At 37.7% G+C, this 16,034-nt stretch overlaps 1 protein-coding gene across 1 annotated transcript in view; it reads left to right on the forward strand.

Annotated features, from left to right (window-relative positions):
* The first annotated feature begins 663 nt into the window (after positions 1-663).
* TNIP1 (TNFAIP3 interacting protein 1) overlaps positions 664-16,034 on the forward strand; it is a 56,129-nt gene continuing 40,758 nt past the window's right edge. The window contains exon 1 of the mRNA XM_044664489.1: positions 664-733. The gene's annotated coding sequence lies outside the window, so the exon portion shown is untranslated. The remainder of the gene's footprint in view (positions 734-16,034) is intronic.

Consider the following 16,034-nt stretch of genomic DNA (forward strand, 5'->3'; position numbering starts at 1 on the left):
GGAGTTCTCGACCTTTAATTATACTAAGCGAGCTTTCATTTAAAAGATTTTATTTTAAGGTTTGCAAAGCACTTAACATATATCAGCTCAAATGATCTTGATGACCACCAAGTAGGTGCTATTATTATCCCCGTTTTACAGATGAGTAAATTGAGGCACAAAGTTGCGTGACTCGCCCAAGGTGAGCTGTAGATCCTTATTTAGATGTTCCTGACACCAAGTCTTCTACTCACGCTACCCCCTGTATAAATAAATCTAAATCTATGATTTTAGGGGCATATTTGTGTAGCTTCTTGTGTCCTGGAGTCTGTCTGTGTGTGCGTGCGCGTGACAAGGGGTCCCTGCAGGCTAAGGGCCTCAAGCGCGAGGACAGCTCAGGGATAAGCCTCAATCTGATCCAAACCGCTATGAGAAGGTATTCGAGGCTCAGCTCCCCAATCCCTCCCTCTTCCCCCTTCCACTGTTTATCCCCTTCGCTAGCCCCGCCCCAGTCCGCCCCCATACTTGGAATCTCATAGGGCAGTTTTCTCGTCAATCATTAGGGACTTTCCCAGAGGTGGGGCCGTGGCGCGAGGCCTCCTCACTTCCTCCTTCTCCCGCCCTCCCCTAAGCGCTCCGCCCCGCTCCCACCCAACCCCGCCCCCATTCGAAGGAAGTGAGGACTGGGCCCCCAGTGTCAGAGCGGACCCAAGCTAGCTAGGTCGCGGACCCCCACAGGGTGGGCCCGGTTCGGGTAAGAGCGGGCCTGGTCGCGGCCTCGAGGTCTGTCCTGTCTCTCTGATGGGACAACTCTAGCTGGCCGAGCTGGGTAGGGGGAGGGGTAGTGAGGGGGTGAATGGGGGTGGCCTGGTCTCACTGGGTTTGGGAGGGGGAGGAACAGAGGGAGGGGGAAGGGGAAATGTGTTTAAGGGTTTTTGCTTTAGTGTGTACATGCAGGCAGGTTCACACATTAAAGGAGAGGAGACTATTTAGATAGGTATGTATAGAAACATATATACGGGGTGTTGATAAAGTCTTAAGGTATTTAGAAGCTATTAAAGCTTCCAACACGCGTATATCCTATAGATCTAATTATCTTTTTATTATTTATAGATAGATAAACTGTTTAGATGCCTTAGGGCAGTTATAAGCTATGAAAGCTTAAAACTATGTATGTGTATTCTATTCCAACAATCCCTCTATCTTTCCTATAGTTAATCCTCTATATTTATAGACAGTGTCCCAAAATTCTTAGTGCATTTATAAATTATGAAAGCTTAACTCTGCATGTACATCACCCACATCTGTGACATACATATATAGAGTTAGTTTTTCATAGCTTATAGTCTTAGTGCAGTTATATTAAAGCTTAAAACTATACACGTATCCTATCTATATATCTATAGTTTATATATAATTCTCTGTTTATAGATATGACATTGTGTATCAATATAGAGGATTATATATAGTATACATGTTTACATATGATTGGCTGTGTGTCTCCCCAATTACACTTGTGCAGCATGTACATAGGAGTATGCATGGTATGAAGGTCTTTGAAATTATGGGTTCTTGGGAGTAGATATACTAAGCAGTATTATACATAAGGGGCTAACCATTTATGGAAACATGAATAATTGTCTACCCAATAGAAGAGTGAATGTACATAATATATGGGAATGTGTGACACAAACATGTATGCATATGTATGTATATATGTAAACGTGTGTACATAAAGTGGATGTTATGATGATGGCTATTTATACATGCATGTGTGTAAATATAATATACTCTATACATCCAGATATATACATGAGTAATTGTGCCTATCCAATAGATAATTACATCTGTAAAGTGTGTGTGTGCACAGTGTGAGTAGATGTACTGATGAGATGTGAGGTAACTTTAATAGAAGTTTACATGTGTATAGTATGTGTTTGGGAGTGTGTATACACACGTGAGTAGATATAATAAGGTATGGGATTAATTATTTAATATTTGTATCTACCCAAGATAATTTTACATGTGTAGTGTATGTGTATGAGAGAAAATATCTGTGTGAACACATTGAGTGAATATGCTTTTAAAGTATGGGATAATTAGATGTGTCTATTCAATAGACTATTACATTGTCTATTGTACATGTACACATGTGAGTGAGTAAACTGATAAAGTGTAGGATAACCTTATTTACTATATGTATCTCCCCAATATATGGTTACATCTCTATGGTATGTCTATGGGAGTGTGTATGTATATGTATGTACACATGTGATTGGATATACTGATAATATATTAAGTAACTGCTTATTATATGTATTTAAACAATAGAAGATTACATGTGTAGAGTATATATATTTATATATACATGTACTCACAGGTATGGACTAACCTTTACTAAGTGTATAGGAATAATTATATAGGAGTATACAATATGTGTATGGGAGGGAGAACAGGATATAGTACAGAAATTGTATGTAGGGGATTTTGAATCTTGTGTAAGAGTTTACATGTACATAAGCATGTATTTATGTGAGAAGGCATATGCTGAGTTCTGCGAATGGGAGTTATAGTATAGGAGATTTTGAGTGTTTTTGGTTTACTGTACACTTAATTGTGTGGATATATTTAGTTGATGATGAATGTTTATGGGTATATAACAGGAAATTCCCTGCATATAGTGTGTGTGTATATGTGTGGTATATGTGAAACTATATGTATATGTAGAGAAGGGGAGAACAACTCTCTTACATGTGTGTATTTAAAATGATTAACATTTATATAGCACCTTAAGGTTTACAAAGCACTACGCTGTGTTCGCTCATTTACAATAGATATATCTGTGTACACACATGGATACTTAGGAGTATGTCTATGAGAAGGGAGGGTGAACTTGTGGAAGGGAAGAGGAGGGTACAGTTGTTTTCCCTCTGCTGGAACATGTGAGAAGGTAAGGTTGAGAAAATTGGGGAAGTTGGCAACTGCCTTGGGAGAAGCACTTCACTGTGAACCTTAGGTGGATGCCCCTCTTTCTGTCTTTTTCCTCCTCTTTGGCTTGCTGTCCTCAGGAGATTGAGAAGCCTAAATTGGTGCTCATGCCAAAACTGCCCACACAAGATCTGTTGTCAAGTTCTTAAAACTTTGCTATTGGTCTAGATTTAATAATAATAATAGTAGCTAGTCTTTTATATAGCACTTTGATGTTGACAAAATGTTTTATAAAAATATCTTATTTGATTCTCACAACAACCCTGGGAGGTAGGTGGTATTGTTATTCCTACTTTACAGATGAGGAAACTGTTACAGATTAGGAAATTGAGGCAGATAGTGGTTAAGTGACTTGCTGGGGAGTGGATTATGGGGAGTGGCATATAGGATATGCCTAATGGATTCTATCTTAGCCCCTCTTATCTTCTCTTTCTGTACACTCAGAGATTCCATCAGCTCCTATAGGTTCTATTATCTTTTTAGTTGTAGAAATATCCAGCCCCATTCTGAATGTCCTGGAGGTGTCTAAACAGATGTCCGTCATCTTAACTCCCTTATATCTGTTAAATTTACCACTCTTCTTTAGTCACCATGATTTGAAAGCTCAGGATCATCCTTGATTCTTTTCTTTCCTTTATCTCTCATATTAAATTAATTTCCAAGTGTTGTTAGTTCTGCTTCTGAAATATCTCAGTATATGTCTCCTTTCCACTCCCACTTTTCCCCTCTACAGGCCCAAATCACCTCTCTCCTGGACTAGATTCTTAATTTATCTCCCCTCTTAATTCATCTGCCAAACACCTGTGAAATTGATACTCCTAAAGCAGAAGTCTGTGACGCTGCCTTACTTTTTTTTTTTTTTTTTTTTTTTTTTTTTTTATCCTGGGACTCCATTCAAGGAGCATTAGGGCCACAACCAGTAGGCAATGGGACACACACTCAGGGTCACCCAGCTGGGAAGTGTCTGAGCCTGGACTTGAACCTAGGACCTTTTCGTCTCTAGGCCTGGCTCTCAATCCACTGAGCTAGCCCAGCTGCCCCTACTTTAGGTTGCAGTTTCTTTAGCAGATGTAGTTTTTACAGGGTGGGGTTGCTAGCCCCACACCCAACCCTCCTCCTTTTTCATCTGGGCTAGGGACCGTCCTTGGCCCAGGAGTGGTAAGGGTGGGCAGTAGGGGTCAAGTGACTTGCCCAAGGTCACACAGCTGGAAGTGTCCGAGGCCGGACTTGAACCTAGGACCTCCAGTCTCTAGGCCTGGCTTTCAATCCACTGAGCCACTCAGCTGCCCCCCTGCCTTACTTAGAAACCTCTAATAGTCCCTTTTTACTTATCAACTTTTAAAGTCCTTCACCATAGGCTATTAGCTTTCCAGTCTTCATTGCATATTCTTCTTGTTCAGGTAGTCTTTGTACCCCTCCCATTGGCCTACCTGGACAAAATATTCCATCTTCTATATCTGTGCCTTTACATAGGCTACTACCCCTCATCCCTGGCATAATTTTCTTCCTTAACTCAGACTTTTGGAATCTCTCTGGCTTCTTTCAAGGATCAACTCAGATTCCTCTTCCTATAATTATATTGGTGAACCTATGGCACATGTGCTGGAGGGGGCTGTTCCCTTTCTCTCCACAGACACCTGAGGATATTTCTTGCATCATCTGCCCCTCTGCCCAGCAGCCCAGTGGGAGCGCTTCCTCCTTCCCATCCCTGTCTGGGGTTAGGTGAGGAGGAGGCTCACATGCATCATGAGGGTTGCAGTTTGGGCACTTAGTCTCTAAAAGGTTTGTCATTACTGTCCTATAAGAAACTTGTCCTGATTTCCTTAGATGTCAGGGCCCTCCCTTCAGAAATTACATGGGATTATTTTGTCTAATTTTTGTATCTTTTTGTATGCATTATTTTCTCATAATAAAACATAATCCCCTTGAAGGATGTTTTTTTTTTTTGCCTTGGTATTTCTAAGTACACTTAACAAATGTTGTTGAATAAATGAAGATCTATCCCTTGTGCTGGGTTCTAGGAATATGAGAGAGACAGAGGTGGTAGCAATGGTCTTACTAGCTTTGTGATTCTGGGCAAATCACTTAACTGCTGACTGGTTCAGTTTCCTCATGTGTAAAATGGTGATAAGAATAACACCTACCTCACAGGATTGTAGTTGGGATAAAAGAAGACCAATCAATTAATCAATAAACATTTATTAAGTACCTAATATATGCCAGGTACCATGCTAAGTGGTGGGAATACAAAAAAAAAGCAAAAGATAATTTCTGTTTATAATTTAATGGGGAGGAAAACATGAAAACAAATACATAAACAAAGCAAGCTATAAATAGGAAAACTAGGAAATGATTAGCAAAGGGAAGGTAATAGAATAATGAACATAGGGGAAAGCTTTCTAGTAAAAGAAAGGATTTTTAGTTGGGACTTAAAAGAATCCAAAGCGTTCAGTAGGTGGAGCAGAGGAGGAAGATAGCTAGATAAAATACAGTATAATATTTATAAAGCATTTTGCAAATACTAGTTTCTGTTATGATGATGTCTCTTCAAGGAGTTTACATTTTAGTGAGAAACTTGGGGAAAGATAATAAATAAATAAACATATGAATAATAAAAGATAGAAATTTAATAGTACTGCCTTTTCAAAGGAGGAAGAGATTACTTTGGGCTAAAGTTGTCAGAAAATCTTTCTAGGATGAGACAGACCTTAAAGGTTAGAAATGTAGCTGGTGAAATTGAAGAGACAGGGTCAAGGTCCCTTCTTGGGATATTAAGAAGACAGTGTCACTCGAGTGTGGTATAGATTGAGGAGAATTATGGCAGATCCAAGGTTGTTGTTGGGCTTAAATGCAAAGATTTTATTCTAGAAGCAACGAGGAGCCATCACAGGTTTTTTGAGCAGGGGAAGGGCATAATGAAGAGACATGATCCCCCCCCAACCCTTTTTTAAGATGCTTACCTTGTCTTAAAATCAATACTATGCATTGGTTCCAAGATAGAAGAGTGATAAAGGCTAGGCAATGGGAGTAAAGTGACTCCCACAGCTAGGAAGTGTCTGAGGCCAGATTGGAGCCCAGGTCCTCCTGTCTCTGAACCTTTCAATTCCCTGAGCCACTTTGCTGTCCCCTCCCTCTCTCTTAATAGTGGTCCCCCTAAATAGTTCCATTGGTATTGTTTCTCTGTATATTGTTCTTTACAGTTTTTCTCCTCATTTTTTGTATATTCATCCTTGCTTTCTAAACTCTAGCTTTTTCAACAGATTTCTTCTGCCCTTTCCAATTTGAATCTCTTCTCTGTTCTTCTCTCTTGCAAAAGAAAGTATGGTATGTTTGATGGAAACCTCTGTTTTCCCCCACCCCTCCTCCATCCCCTCTGGGGACTCATTCTTACCACTACTTCCTCTAGGTTGTTCTCATGTATTTCTGCAAATGTGATTGGGGTGGGGAGGAGGGGTTGGGGGGATGGAGGAGTATTACCGGAGTATGGAGACCTTTCAATCACCTCCTTTATTTTTGTATTTTCTGCTTTGAAGGGAGAATAGTATGAGGCATTGGATATGTGGATTTGGGCAGATATTGCTATATTCTTGTGATGTAATATTGGGCAGACAGTCTCATTTTTTTAGTACTTAGTTATACTAACTCTTTGAGTGCTTTAAAAAAAATCTTGGTTATACTTATCCCCTTATCCCCTGCTCCCCCTCTGTTACCCCTCCTTCCCCTCTTTCAGCTTTCAGTGTTGGGCTGAGCAGCAGGTTATACCATAGTAAGAAGTTAATTTGCTTTTTCCCTTTACCATCTTGAATCCTGGACTGACATTAGCTCCTCTGAAAGGAACTTATGAGCTCTGTTTAGGAAGCTGATGGGTTCTGAAGAATTCAATCTGAGGGATACCTGTGGTTGAAAATCTGCTTAGTCTGAGGACTCAACAACCAGGAAGTCCATGGACTTGTTTCAGTTCCATTTATGGGTTGTTCACACATAAGGAAAGGAACAGTTGGGGTGAATGGGAATTGTGTCACTGGAGAATCATTCTCAGGAGCCCAGAGTTGGTATTTTAATAGGGTGGAACTAATGGAAGAGGGAGCCAGTCCATTAATGAAGGAACATTTGTCTCTTTTCTCCACCCACCTCAGGCATGTTCTTTCTTGCTACTCACCAGCCTTAAGATCAAGTACCTTGCCTCTGTCCTTCTGAATCCCACTTATCCTGAGGCACCAGTTAAGGATTGTCTTGGGTTCCTATTCATTTGTCCTGCCCCTATCCCCTGAGAAAAGGCAAAGAGGTTAGAATTTGGAAGGGAGTCTTCTGCTTCTCTTCAAGCTAGTTTTTCTCTCTGATTTCCCTTCCCCTTTCCTTTCCCTTCTCTGAATTTCCTCTAGTTTGAGGGAATTCTCAAGAATTATGGTTTTGTTCTGAGAGAGATAGACTTACTCTTTATAAATCAGCTCTGGAAGCTTTTGTTACTTAAGGTGAGTTTACTGTCCTGAAACTATGCCTCTTACTTCCCCATTTGAAGATCCAGGGAATATTTGTAACCAGTAGAAAACCCCAGCCTTCTCTGCTTACTGTTATTCAGCAATATATGTGCTCAGTAGGGGGCAGCTGGGTAGCTCAGTGGATTGAGAGCCATGCCTAGAGATGGGAGGTCCTAGGTTCAAATCTGGCCTCAGATACTTCCTAGCTGTGTGACCCTGGGCAAGTCACTTGACCCCCATTGCCTACCCTTACCAATCTTCTGCCTTGAGCCAATACACAGTATTGACTCCAAGATGGAAGGTTAGGGTTTAAAAAATGTGTGTGTGTGTGTGTGTGTGTGTGTGTGTGTGTTCGTGTTCTCAATGGAGAATATATTAAGAAAAGCAGGAAATTGTGGGTTGTGTTAGGGTTGGGAAGGTGGAGGAACATTAGGAAGTATATGGGCAAGGAACTAGGAAGACTCTTAAATATAGAAAGTATGGAGGTTGAGGGCTATGTAATAAATAAGAGAAGCTTGGTAAGGTAGTGGTGAGATGGGACAAGGAAAGTTTATCAAATAGAGAAAAGTGAAGATGTTTGATATGCATGGAACCATGGCACTGGAAATGCTCTATTGTGATTTATTAAATCCACAGAAAGAAGGGCTTCAGAGTAGAGTCTGTGACTACAGTGGTCATATTCTCTGAGTTCTTAGTAATACATCTGCTCTTGTTTTTACTTTTCTAGATGTATCTAAATCTGGAAGAGATACACTGAAGTAAACAATTTAGTTCAGTTCCGTTTAACAGGCATTTTGTTAAGTGCCTACTCTAAGGTAGTATGCTAAAAGTGTGAATTACAAAGACTAAGAAAAGTAGAGTAATGTGAAATAAAGTAAGATAGAAAAAGTAGGCCAGAAAGCAAACAGCTTTAGGTAAAAAAAAATTTTTTTAGGCCAATTTGTGTATAGTCTAGGCTATAGAGGGAAGAAAGATGTGTGATAGTGAGAAATGTACTGATTCTGGAGGACCTGGGTTCAGATTCCACTTTGGCCTATTTGCTACTTGTGTGAGACTGGCAAAATTCTTAACCTTTTTTTGGGTCTTACTCTCCATGACTGTAAAATGAAGGAGTTGGATTATATATAGTCTCTGACGTCTCTTTCCCTTCTTAATATTTGATCCAATTAGGAAGCAATTGCAATAGTCCAGGTGAAAGATAATAAAGAACCTAAATATATATTGAGTGGGGAACGAGAGAGAGTGACTGTAAGGATGATGTTCTTTAGAGGAATAGGGAAGTTTGAAGACAGGATGAATTTAGGGACAAAGATATTAAGTTCATCTTTAGACAAATTGAGTTTGAAATAGCCGATGGACATTAAGTGGAGCTGTCTAGCAGCAATTGGTGATGTAGAATTGAAACTCAAGATAAAGATTAGGACTGGCTTGCAATATAGTTTTGAGAGTTGTCTGCATAGAGGTCATAATTGATCCTATGGGAACTGATGAGTTAATAGATGTGTGTGTGTGTATTACCATCTAGATCTTGTAATTTAGTTGACTTTTCTTTTAAGTACTTAATTGCTAGGTCAACAGAACATTTTTAAAAATATTAATACTGTTTTGTTATCTCCAATATCTTATAATATATTTTCCATGTTTATTTCTCTTGATCTAGTATTACTTTTGTCATGGTTGCCACTCATGCTTTTTTGAATTCAGTTGTTTTGATTCTTAATTTTTTACATTTTAAACATATTTCTTCCATGTTGCAAATTGTTGGGTTTTACTTTCTTATCCTTTCTGCCATTTACTCCATTTTATGATTCTGTTCTCCCATTGACATTCACAGTTAAGCTTGTTACATTTGTTTTCCTTTCCATCAAATTTTGCTATAATTTTTCTTACTTTAAAAAAGTTAGTGCTTTTTTTAAAAAAAGGTGTCTGCTGTGGGTATTGTTAAAACAACCCAAACTCAATCTCTTCCCTTTCCTTTCCTAACCTAGAGCTAAGTTAATGGGTCTTCCTTTTTCCATCTTTTCTTGGAATCAGTCCTTTGGCCAGGTTGTTTTATTGGTGGCAACCCTTTTCTATTTTTCCCAGCTCAGCCTCAGTTCAGTTCAGTAAGCCTACTATGTTGTGGGCCTTGTGCCAAGCCCTAATGATATGAAGGCCAAAAAAACCTTAATAGTTCTTGTGTTCAAGGAGCTTTTTTTCCCATTTGGAGGCAAGCAACTTGTACACAAATGTAATCTCTCTCTCTCTCTCTCTCTCTCTCTCTCTCTCTCTCTCTCTCTTCCCTCTTCTCCCCTCCCCCCACCTGCTTCTGTCTCCATGTAGTGTTATCTGAAGTAATTTATCAGTAAGGAAAACACTATTAACAGGGGGAATCAGAAATGATGTTTTTAAAGGAGAAGGCACTTGAGCTAGGGATTCCAGGGGTTGGAATTGAGGAAGGAAAGCATTTCAGACAAGTGACAGTCTTTGCAAAGCCGGAGATGAAATGTCATTTACCATGAACAGTTAAAAGGCCAGTTTGGAATGAAGAATACCTGTATAGCATAGTAATGTGAAATTGGTCCAGAAAGATATATTAGAACCAACTTGTGAAGGACTTTAAATTCCAAAAATAGTTTTTTTTTTGTTTTGAGGTAATAGGGAACCACCAAAGTTATAGGAGCAGGTGGAATATCAATAGCAAATATATACCTGTTGAATCTGTTGAATAGTAGACTGGAGACAGGGGAAAGCTTTTAGGTGAATAGTACATTATTATAGTTAAGAGAATAAGGTCCTGGTTCCATGAAGGGGAAAAAGGGATGAATCCATCCAACAAACTTCACTTAACATAAGAGTGAATAGCTGATTGGAAATGAAAATAAATAAAAGTAAAGGACAATCTGGAAAAAGAGAATAAAAATGCAGAAACATTAAGTGAAAATAGCTTAGAGGCAAGAGTACTGACTTATGTAATAAAGGATGCAGTGCACTGTTTTCCCACTGCTAATTTGAATATGATTGTTCTCAAGACTGCAGTTTATTGCTGGGAAATTGCTTCTAAGAACTGTTTTAGGACTATGGGACTTTTGTATAAAAACTATGTTATATCTGATACAGATCTTGAGTTTCTCATCTTAAGGTCAAGGTGAATCACTTAACAACATAAGGCATAGAAGAAAGAATTGTAGAAGCTAGAATAAGTGGATGAGAGACTTGAAACAGAGGAAGAGATGGGCAACTAAATGGAAAACTGAGACAGTAACTTAGGGCCTGCATTTCTCAGAGGAGGGAGACAGGCTTTGTTTATAGGAGTTGATTGGAGAAAAGAGAATCCTTTGTGGATGAGGGGCTGGCTGGGCATGTTTGCCTTCCTTTTTAGTACCATTTACAGTTTGAGAGGGAAATCTCTTTTAACAGGGTAATCTGTGAACTTGGATGGCGGGGAAAAGTATGTCTTTTTTTTTCATTAATCTCTAACTGAAATGTAAAATTTACTTAAAATATTTTAAATGACAGCACCTACTTCATAGTGGTGTTGTGAGGATAAAATTAAATAATATATCTATAAAGCGTTTAGAGCACAGTGCCTGGCATATAGTGTTTAATAAGTCCTCCTTCCCTTCTTTCTTTTCTTCCCTCCCTCCTTCCTTCTTTCCCTCCCTTCCTTTCTTCCTTTTTTTTTTTTTTAAGAAAGAATCCAAAAACTTTACCAGATTGACAAAAGGGTCTGTGATATAAAGAAAACTTAAGAACAGTTCAACATCCATTTATTCCCTGTTAGGATAACTCAGTTTTGCAGGATAAATTATTCTTGGATACCAACCATGTACCTTTGTATTTTGCTAAATAGAACTGGAGTGTCTTACATTCTCCCTGTCCTGGGAGCTTTTGTTTGGCAGTCATATTTCTAAATGAGTTCATAGGATCACAGAATTAGAACTGGAATGGATCTTGGGAATCACCTAGTCAAGGAGTCCATGGATAGATTCTAAGGGATCCCCGCAGGTTGGATGGGGAGAAAAATTGCATCCCATTATGACTAACCACTAACTGCTATTTAGCATTTTCTTCAGTTACGAATTTTAAAAAACAAAATATTATTCTGAAAAAAGGTTCATAAGCTTCACCAGTCAACCATAGGAGCATATGGTCCAAAAAAGATTAAGGACTCTTGATCTTGTTTTTATACATGAGGAAATTGGAGCTCAGAGAAATTTATAAACTGGTTTTATTCTACCTTTCCAGGTTTATCACGTCTTTTCCCCCTTTATATATTCTTATGTTTCCACCAAACTGAACTTCCTGTTGCTCTTCTTGGTCTTTGTGGTTTTGCTTAGGCTGTCCTCTGTTCCTAGAATTCATTCCTACTCACTCTCACTCTCAAAATTCCTATCTTCTTAAAAAAACTCATCTTAAATGCAACTTCCAGCATGAGACTCTGCTGACCTTTCATCCCTCAATTGCTAGTATTCCCCAGAAATTACTCTCTATTTTATACATATTTTGTATTTACTTATATAGCTACATGTTCTTCCCCTTAGTGAAGCATAAACCCTTGGGTGAAAGAAATATTTCATGTTTACCTTTCTAGCATAGGGGCTGGTACTTAATCTGTTCTCATATGAACAAATAAGTTAAATGTAAGACAATAATAACACTTTATAGTATTCAGGTGATTGCATCAAGATATGAAACCAGGTAGCAACTCTAAATCTAGAGTTGTTTCTTTGTACCATGAAATTTCCTATTGATTCTCTGGATCTATATTCCAAGTCCTAATTTTACTATGGCTAGGCAATTTTATTTTATGATATCTTCAGATATGCCATTTAAGATTTTTGTTTCATCAGGTTTTTTTCTGAGTGATCAGAGTTACTTATTTAAAATAAAAATAAAATTATCACTTTTTTTATCTCACCAGTGTTCCCTAATATCTTTCCCTTCTACATGCCATAGCCATTCCGTATAATAAATATTTTCATAAAACAAATGAAAAAAACAGAATAACTTATCAGTACATTGAATAAGTCTGGAAATTTGTGCAATGTAAAACATTTGTGGACCTTTTACTTCTGCAAAAGGTGGGGTAGGAATATCTTATATTTCTTTTTTTGAGTCATACTTGTTCCTTATAATTTTGCAGCACTTAAAAATTTTTATGGCAGTTCTTTGCATTGTTTAGTAGTTTTGTATATAATTTTCTTGGTTCTGCAGCATCAGTTTATGTAGATCTTTCTATGCTTCTTTGCATTCGTCACATTAATTAGTAATGTTCTATTACATTCATATACTACAATTTGTTTAGCTATTCCCCAATTGATGGACATCTAATTTGTTTCTAATTTTTAGCTATCACACAAAGTGCTGGTATATATGGGAACTTTCTTCTTGTCAATGCCTCTGTGGCACATAAGCCTAATAATGCAATCTCTGAATTGAAATGGACTTTATTTATATATAATTTAATAAAAATGGAATTCCAAATTGTTTTTCAAAAATGGTTGTTGCTAATTCACTTCTCAATTAATAATCCACTATTGTCCCTATCTTCTCTCAACTTCTCCAGCATTGGCTATTCCTATCTTTTGTCATTCTTTTTTTTTATTATTTTAATTTCTGTTTTGAATATTTTCCCAAAGTTACATGTTTCATGTTCTTTCCCTCTCCCCTAACCCCCGCTTCCCCATAGCTGGCACACAATTCCATTGGGTTTTTACATGTATCATCTTTTGTCATTCTTGCTAGTTTATAGGATGTAAGGTGAAACCTCAATGTTGTTTTCTTATTAGTGATTTGACACATTCTTTCAACTGATTCTTAATAGTTCCCATTTCTTTTGAGAACTGTTTGCTTATATCCTTTGACCATTTACTTAGAACTTGGAGCTATGTGGGGAAATGTGATACAAACCATTCCAAGGCTTCCCTTCTAAAACTAGAGGCATTTATTTAGTTTGTATAGAAATCTTTTCAGATTCATGTAATCAAAGTTAAATTTCATCTACTGTAATCGCCTCTGTCTCTTGTTTGCTTAAGAATACATCTTCTACCCATGACTATGAGAGGTATTTGATCTACTTCTCTTCTGATTTTTTGATGATATCTTTAATATTAAGGTCACATCCATTTAAAATGTATTGTGGGGACTGCTAGGTAGCTCAGTGGATGGAGAGGCAGGTCTTTGGTACAGATGTGGTCTCAGACGCTCCCTAGCTGTGTGACGGTGTAAATCACTTAACCCCCATTGTCTAGCCCGTACCACTCTTTTGCCTTAAAACAGATACACAGTATTGATTCTAAGACAGAAAGTAAGAGTTCAAAAAATGATAATAAAATGTATTGTAGAATATAGTATAAGATGTTAGTACAAGCCTAAATTTCTGCCACACTATTTTCGATTTTAACCATAAGTTTTTATTAAGTAAAAACTTGTTTGCTAAGTAATTTGTTTTCCAGTTTGTTGAATACTTTAGTGGATCGACTTCTATAGTTTCTGATTATTCCTTGTCCAGTCTGTTCCACTGATCTAACTTTCTGTTTTTGAATCAATACCAGGTACTTTGGATGTCTGCTGCTTTACTTTATAGTTTGAAGCCCCATCATCCCCATCTTCTTTTATAATGTCATCTACCTTTTTTATTTTTCAAATGAATTGTTACTATTTCATTGATTTCTCTAAAAGTATCTCTTTGTTAATTTGACTGGTTATAGCATTAAAAGTGTAAATTAACTTGGATAGTATAGTCATTTTGATTATATTGTCATGGCTCAGCCATGAGCACTTAATATTCCCCTTTTTAAATTCTTGATTTCTTTAAGGAGTCTAATACTTTTCTATTCTTAAATCCTAAACTTATATTTAAGCTTATTTACCTTTCACTCCTTAAAACTTCCTTCATTTCTTTTAAAAGGCCTTCAGCTATGTTGGAGGTTCTTGTGCTGGTTCTGTTCTCTTTTCTTGTATTGTAGGTATAGTATAGAATTATTCACTTTTAATTTTAGCCCATACTATATCATATATATTCATTAGAGGCTTCTCTTTGCTTGTTTATTTCTTAACTTTTTCTGTTTTTCCCTTCTTCTGGGATCATTCTTCTGAGGTTTTGTTTTCTTCTTTTGATTATTTTAGTTTATTTGGTGCATTTCTAGCTATCTTGAGTTGCTGAGTTTATTTTATACAACCATTCACTCCTTGCAAAAGTCCTGTAGTATAAGAGCTTGGCTTATCTGAAGGATTCTGTTAGAATTGTACTACTTGAAATTTCCATGAACCCTTGAGTAGCCTATAGCCTGACCAAAGCTTAAGCTTTGCTTTTGAAAAAAAATCCTGGGGCAGAGATGGTAGGAATGTGGAAAGACTAGCCAGCCATTCCTAGCTCCTTTTTGCTGCCCTAAATAGTTAGAGAAACAACCCTCTTCTAGTAACCCTGTTACTGCTATTTCCTTGCTGATCAAAATGTGTATGAAAAAGACCTGGTGTTTTTAGAGGATTGTAAATTCAATATTAATCAGCAGTATAAACTGGTAGCCTCAAAATCTGATGTGATTTTAGGCTGCATTAAATAGAAATATAGTATGCACAAAACACAGGAAATTAAAGTTCCATTGTTCAAATCATATCTGGAATACAGGAGTCGGTTCTTAGTGCTACATTTTAGAAAGAACATTAGCAAGGGAGTCCAAGGTGGTAGGGTGACTAGGATGGTGAGGGGACAACTTGAAACCAAAGCATGGGTGAACTTTGGTCTTATGCAAATGGGTACATTTAGAATATGTGTTCAGAGAAAGGTTCATATAGCCTAATTTTCCACAGTAGAAGCAGAGAAACCAAACTACAGATGTGGCCAGTACCTTCAAGACTTTAACACTGAAATAATTTGGCATCACTTGTTTTAATCTCATATGGAGTGGCTTTCATCCTTTTTTTTTTTTTTTTAACCTGTCACAGTATTTTCAATACCGTGTATTGTTTCCAAGGCAGAAGAGTGGTAAGGCCTAAGCAATGAGGGTTAAGTGATTTGCCCAGGATCACACTGCTAGGAATTTGTCTGAAGCCCGATTTGAACCTAAGACCTCCCTCCTCTAGGCCTGACTCTCAATCCACTGAGCCCTCTAGCTGTCCCTGACTAACTCATTCTGGAACTTGTATTTGTTTAGAATTTCCTAATTCTCTTTTCTATTTTAGTTTAATAAAACTTAATTCCACAGAAGAATCAGAATTGTGTAGTTCTCCACAAACTCTTTGGTTGAGGAGGTAAGACTAGAATTTTCAGGTCTTGGGATTTCTTTTGAATTCCAGCTTTTAGTTATAGCAGCCTTCTCTGTATACCTTCTTCACCCAGAATTGCTCTAGCCTTCATTGCTTTAGTGTTCTAGGAGGTTCCTTTAGTTGAGAGCCATACTAGATATCCAGGAAATTGGTCACTACTTAGAGACCAGTAAACCTTATAAAGAAATCTCTTCCACTTTTTACTGATTGGTATTTAAGTGTTTATCTTCTGCCTTGGAAATAGTACATGTTGGCTCCAGAGTTAAGACCTTAGATTATTTCTGTGCCTTAGGTCACTCTGGTGAAAGAAGAGCCAGGCTCTTAAGGGACTCAGTAGCT

This window comes from Gracilinanus agilis, chromosome 2 (genome assembly GCF_016433145.1).
Source record: "Gracilinanus agilis isolate LMUSP501 chromosome 2, AgileGrace, whole genome shotgun sequence".
NCBI classification, from domain to species: Eukaryota; Metazoa; Chordata; class Mammalia; order Didelphimorphia; family Didelphidae; genus Gracilinanus; species Gracilinanus agilis.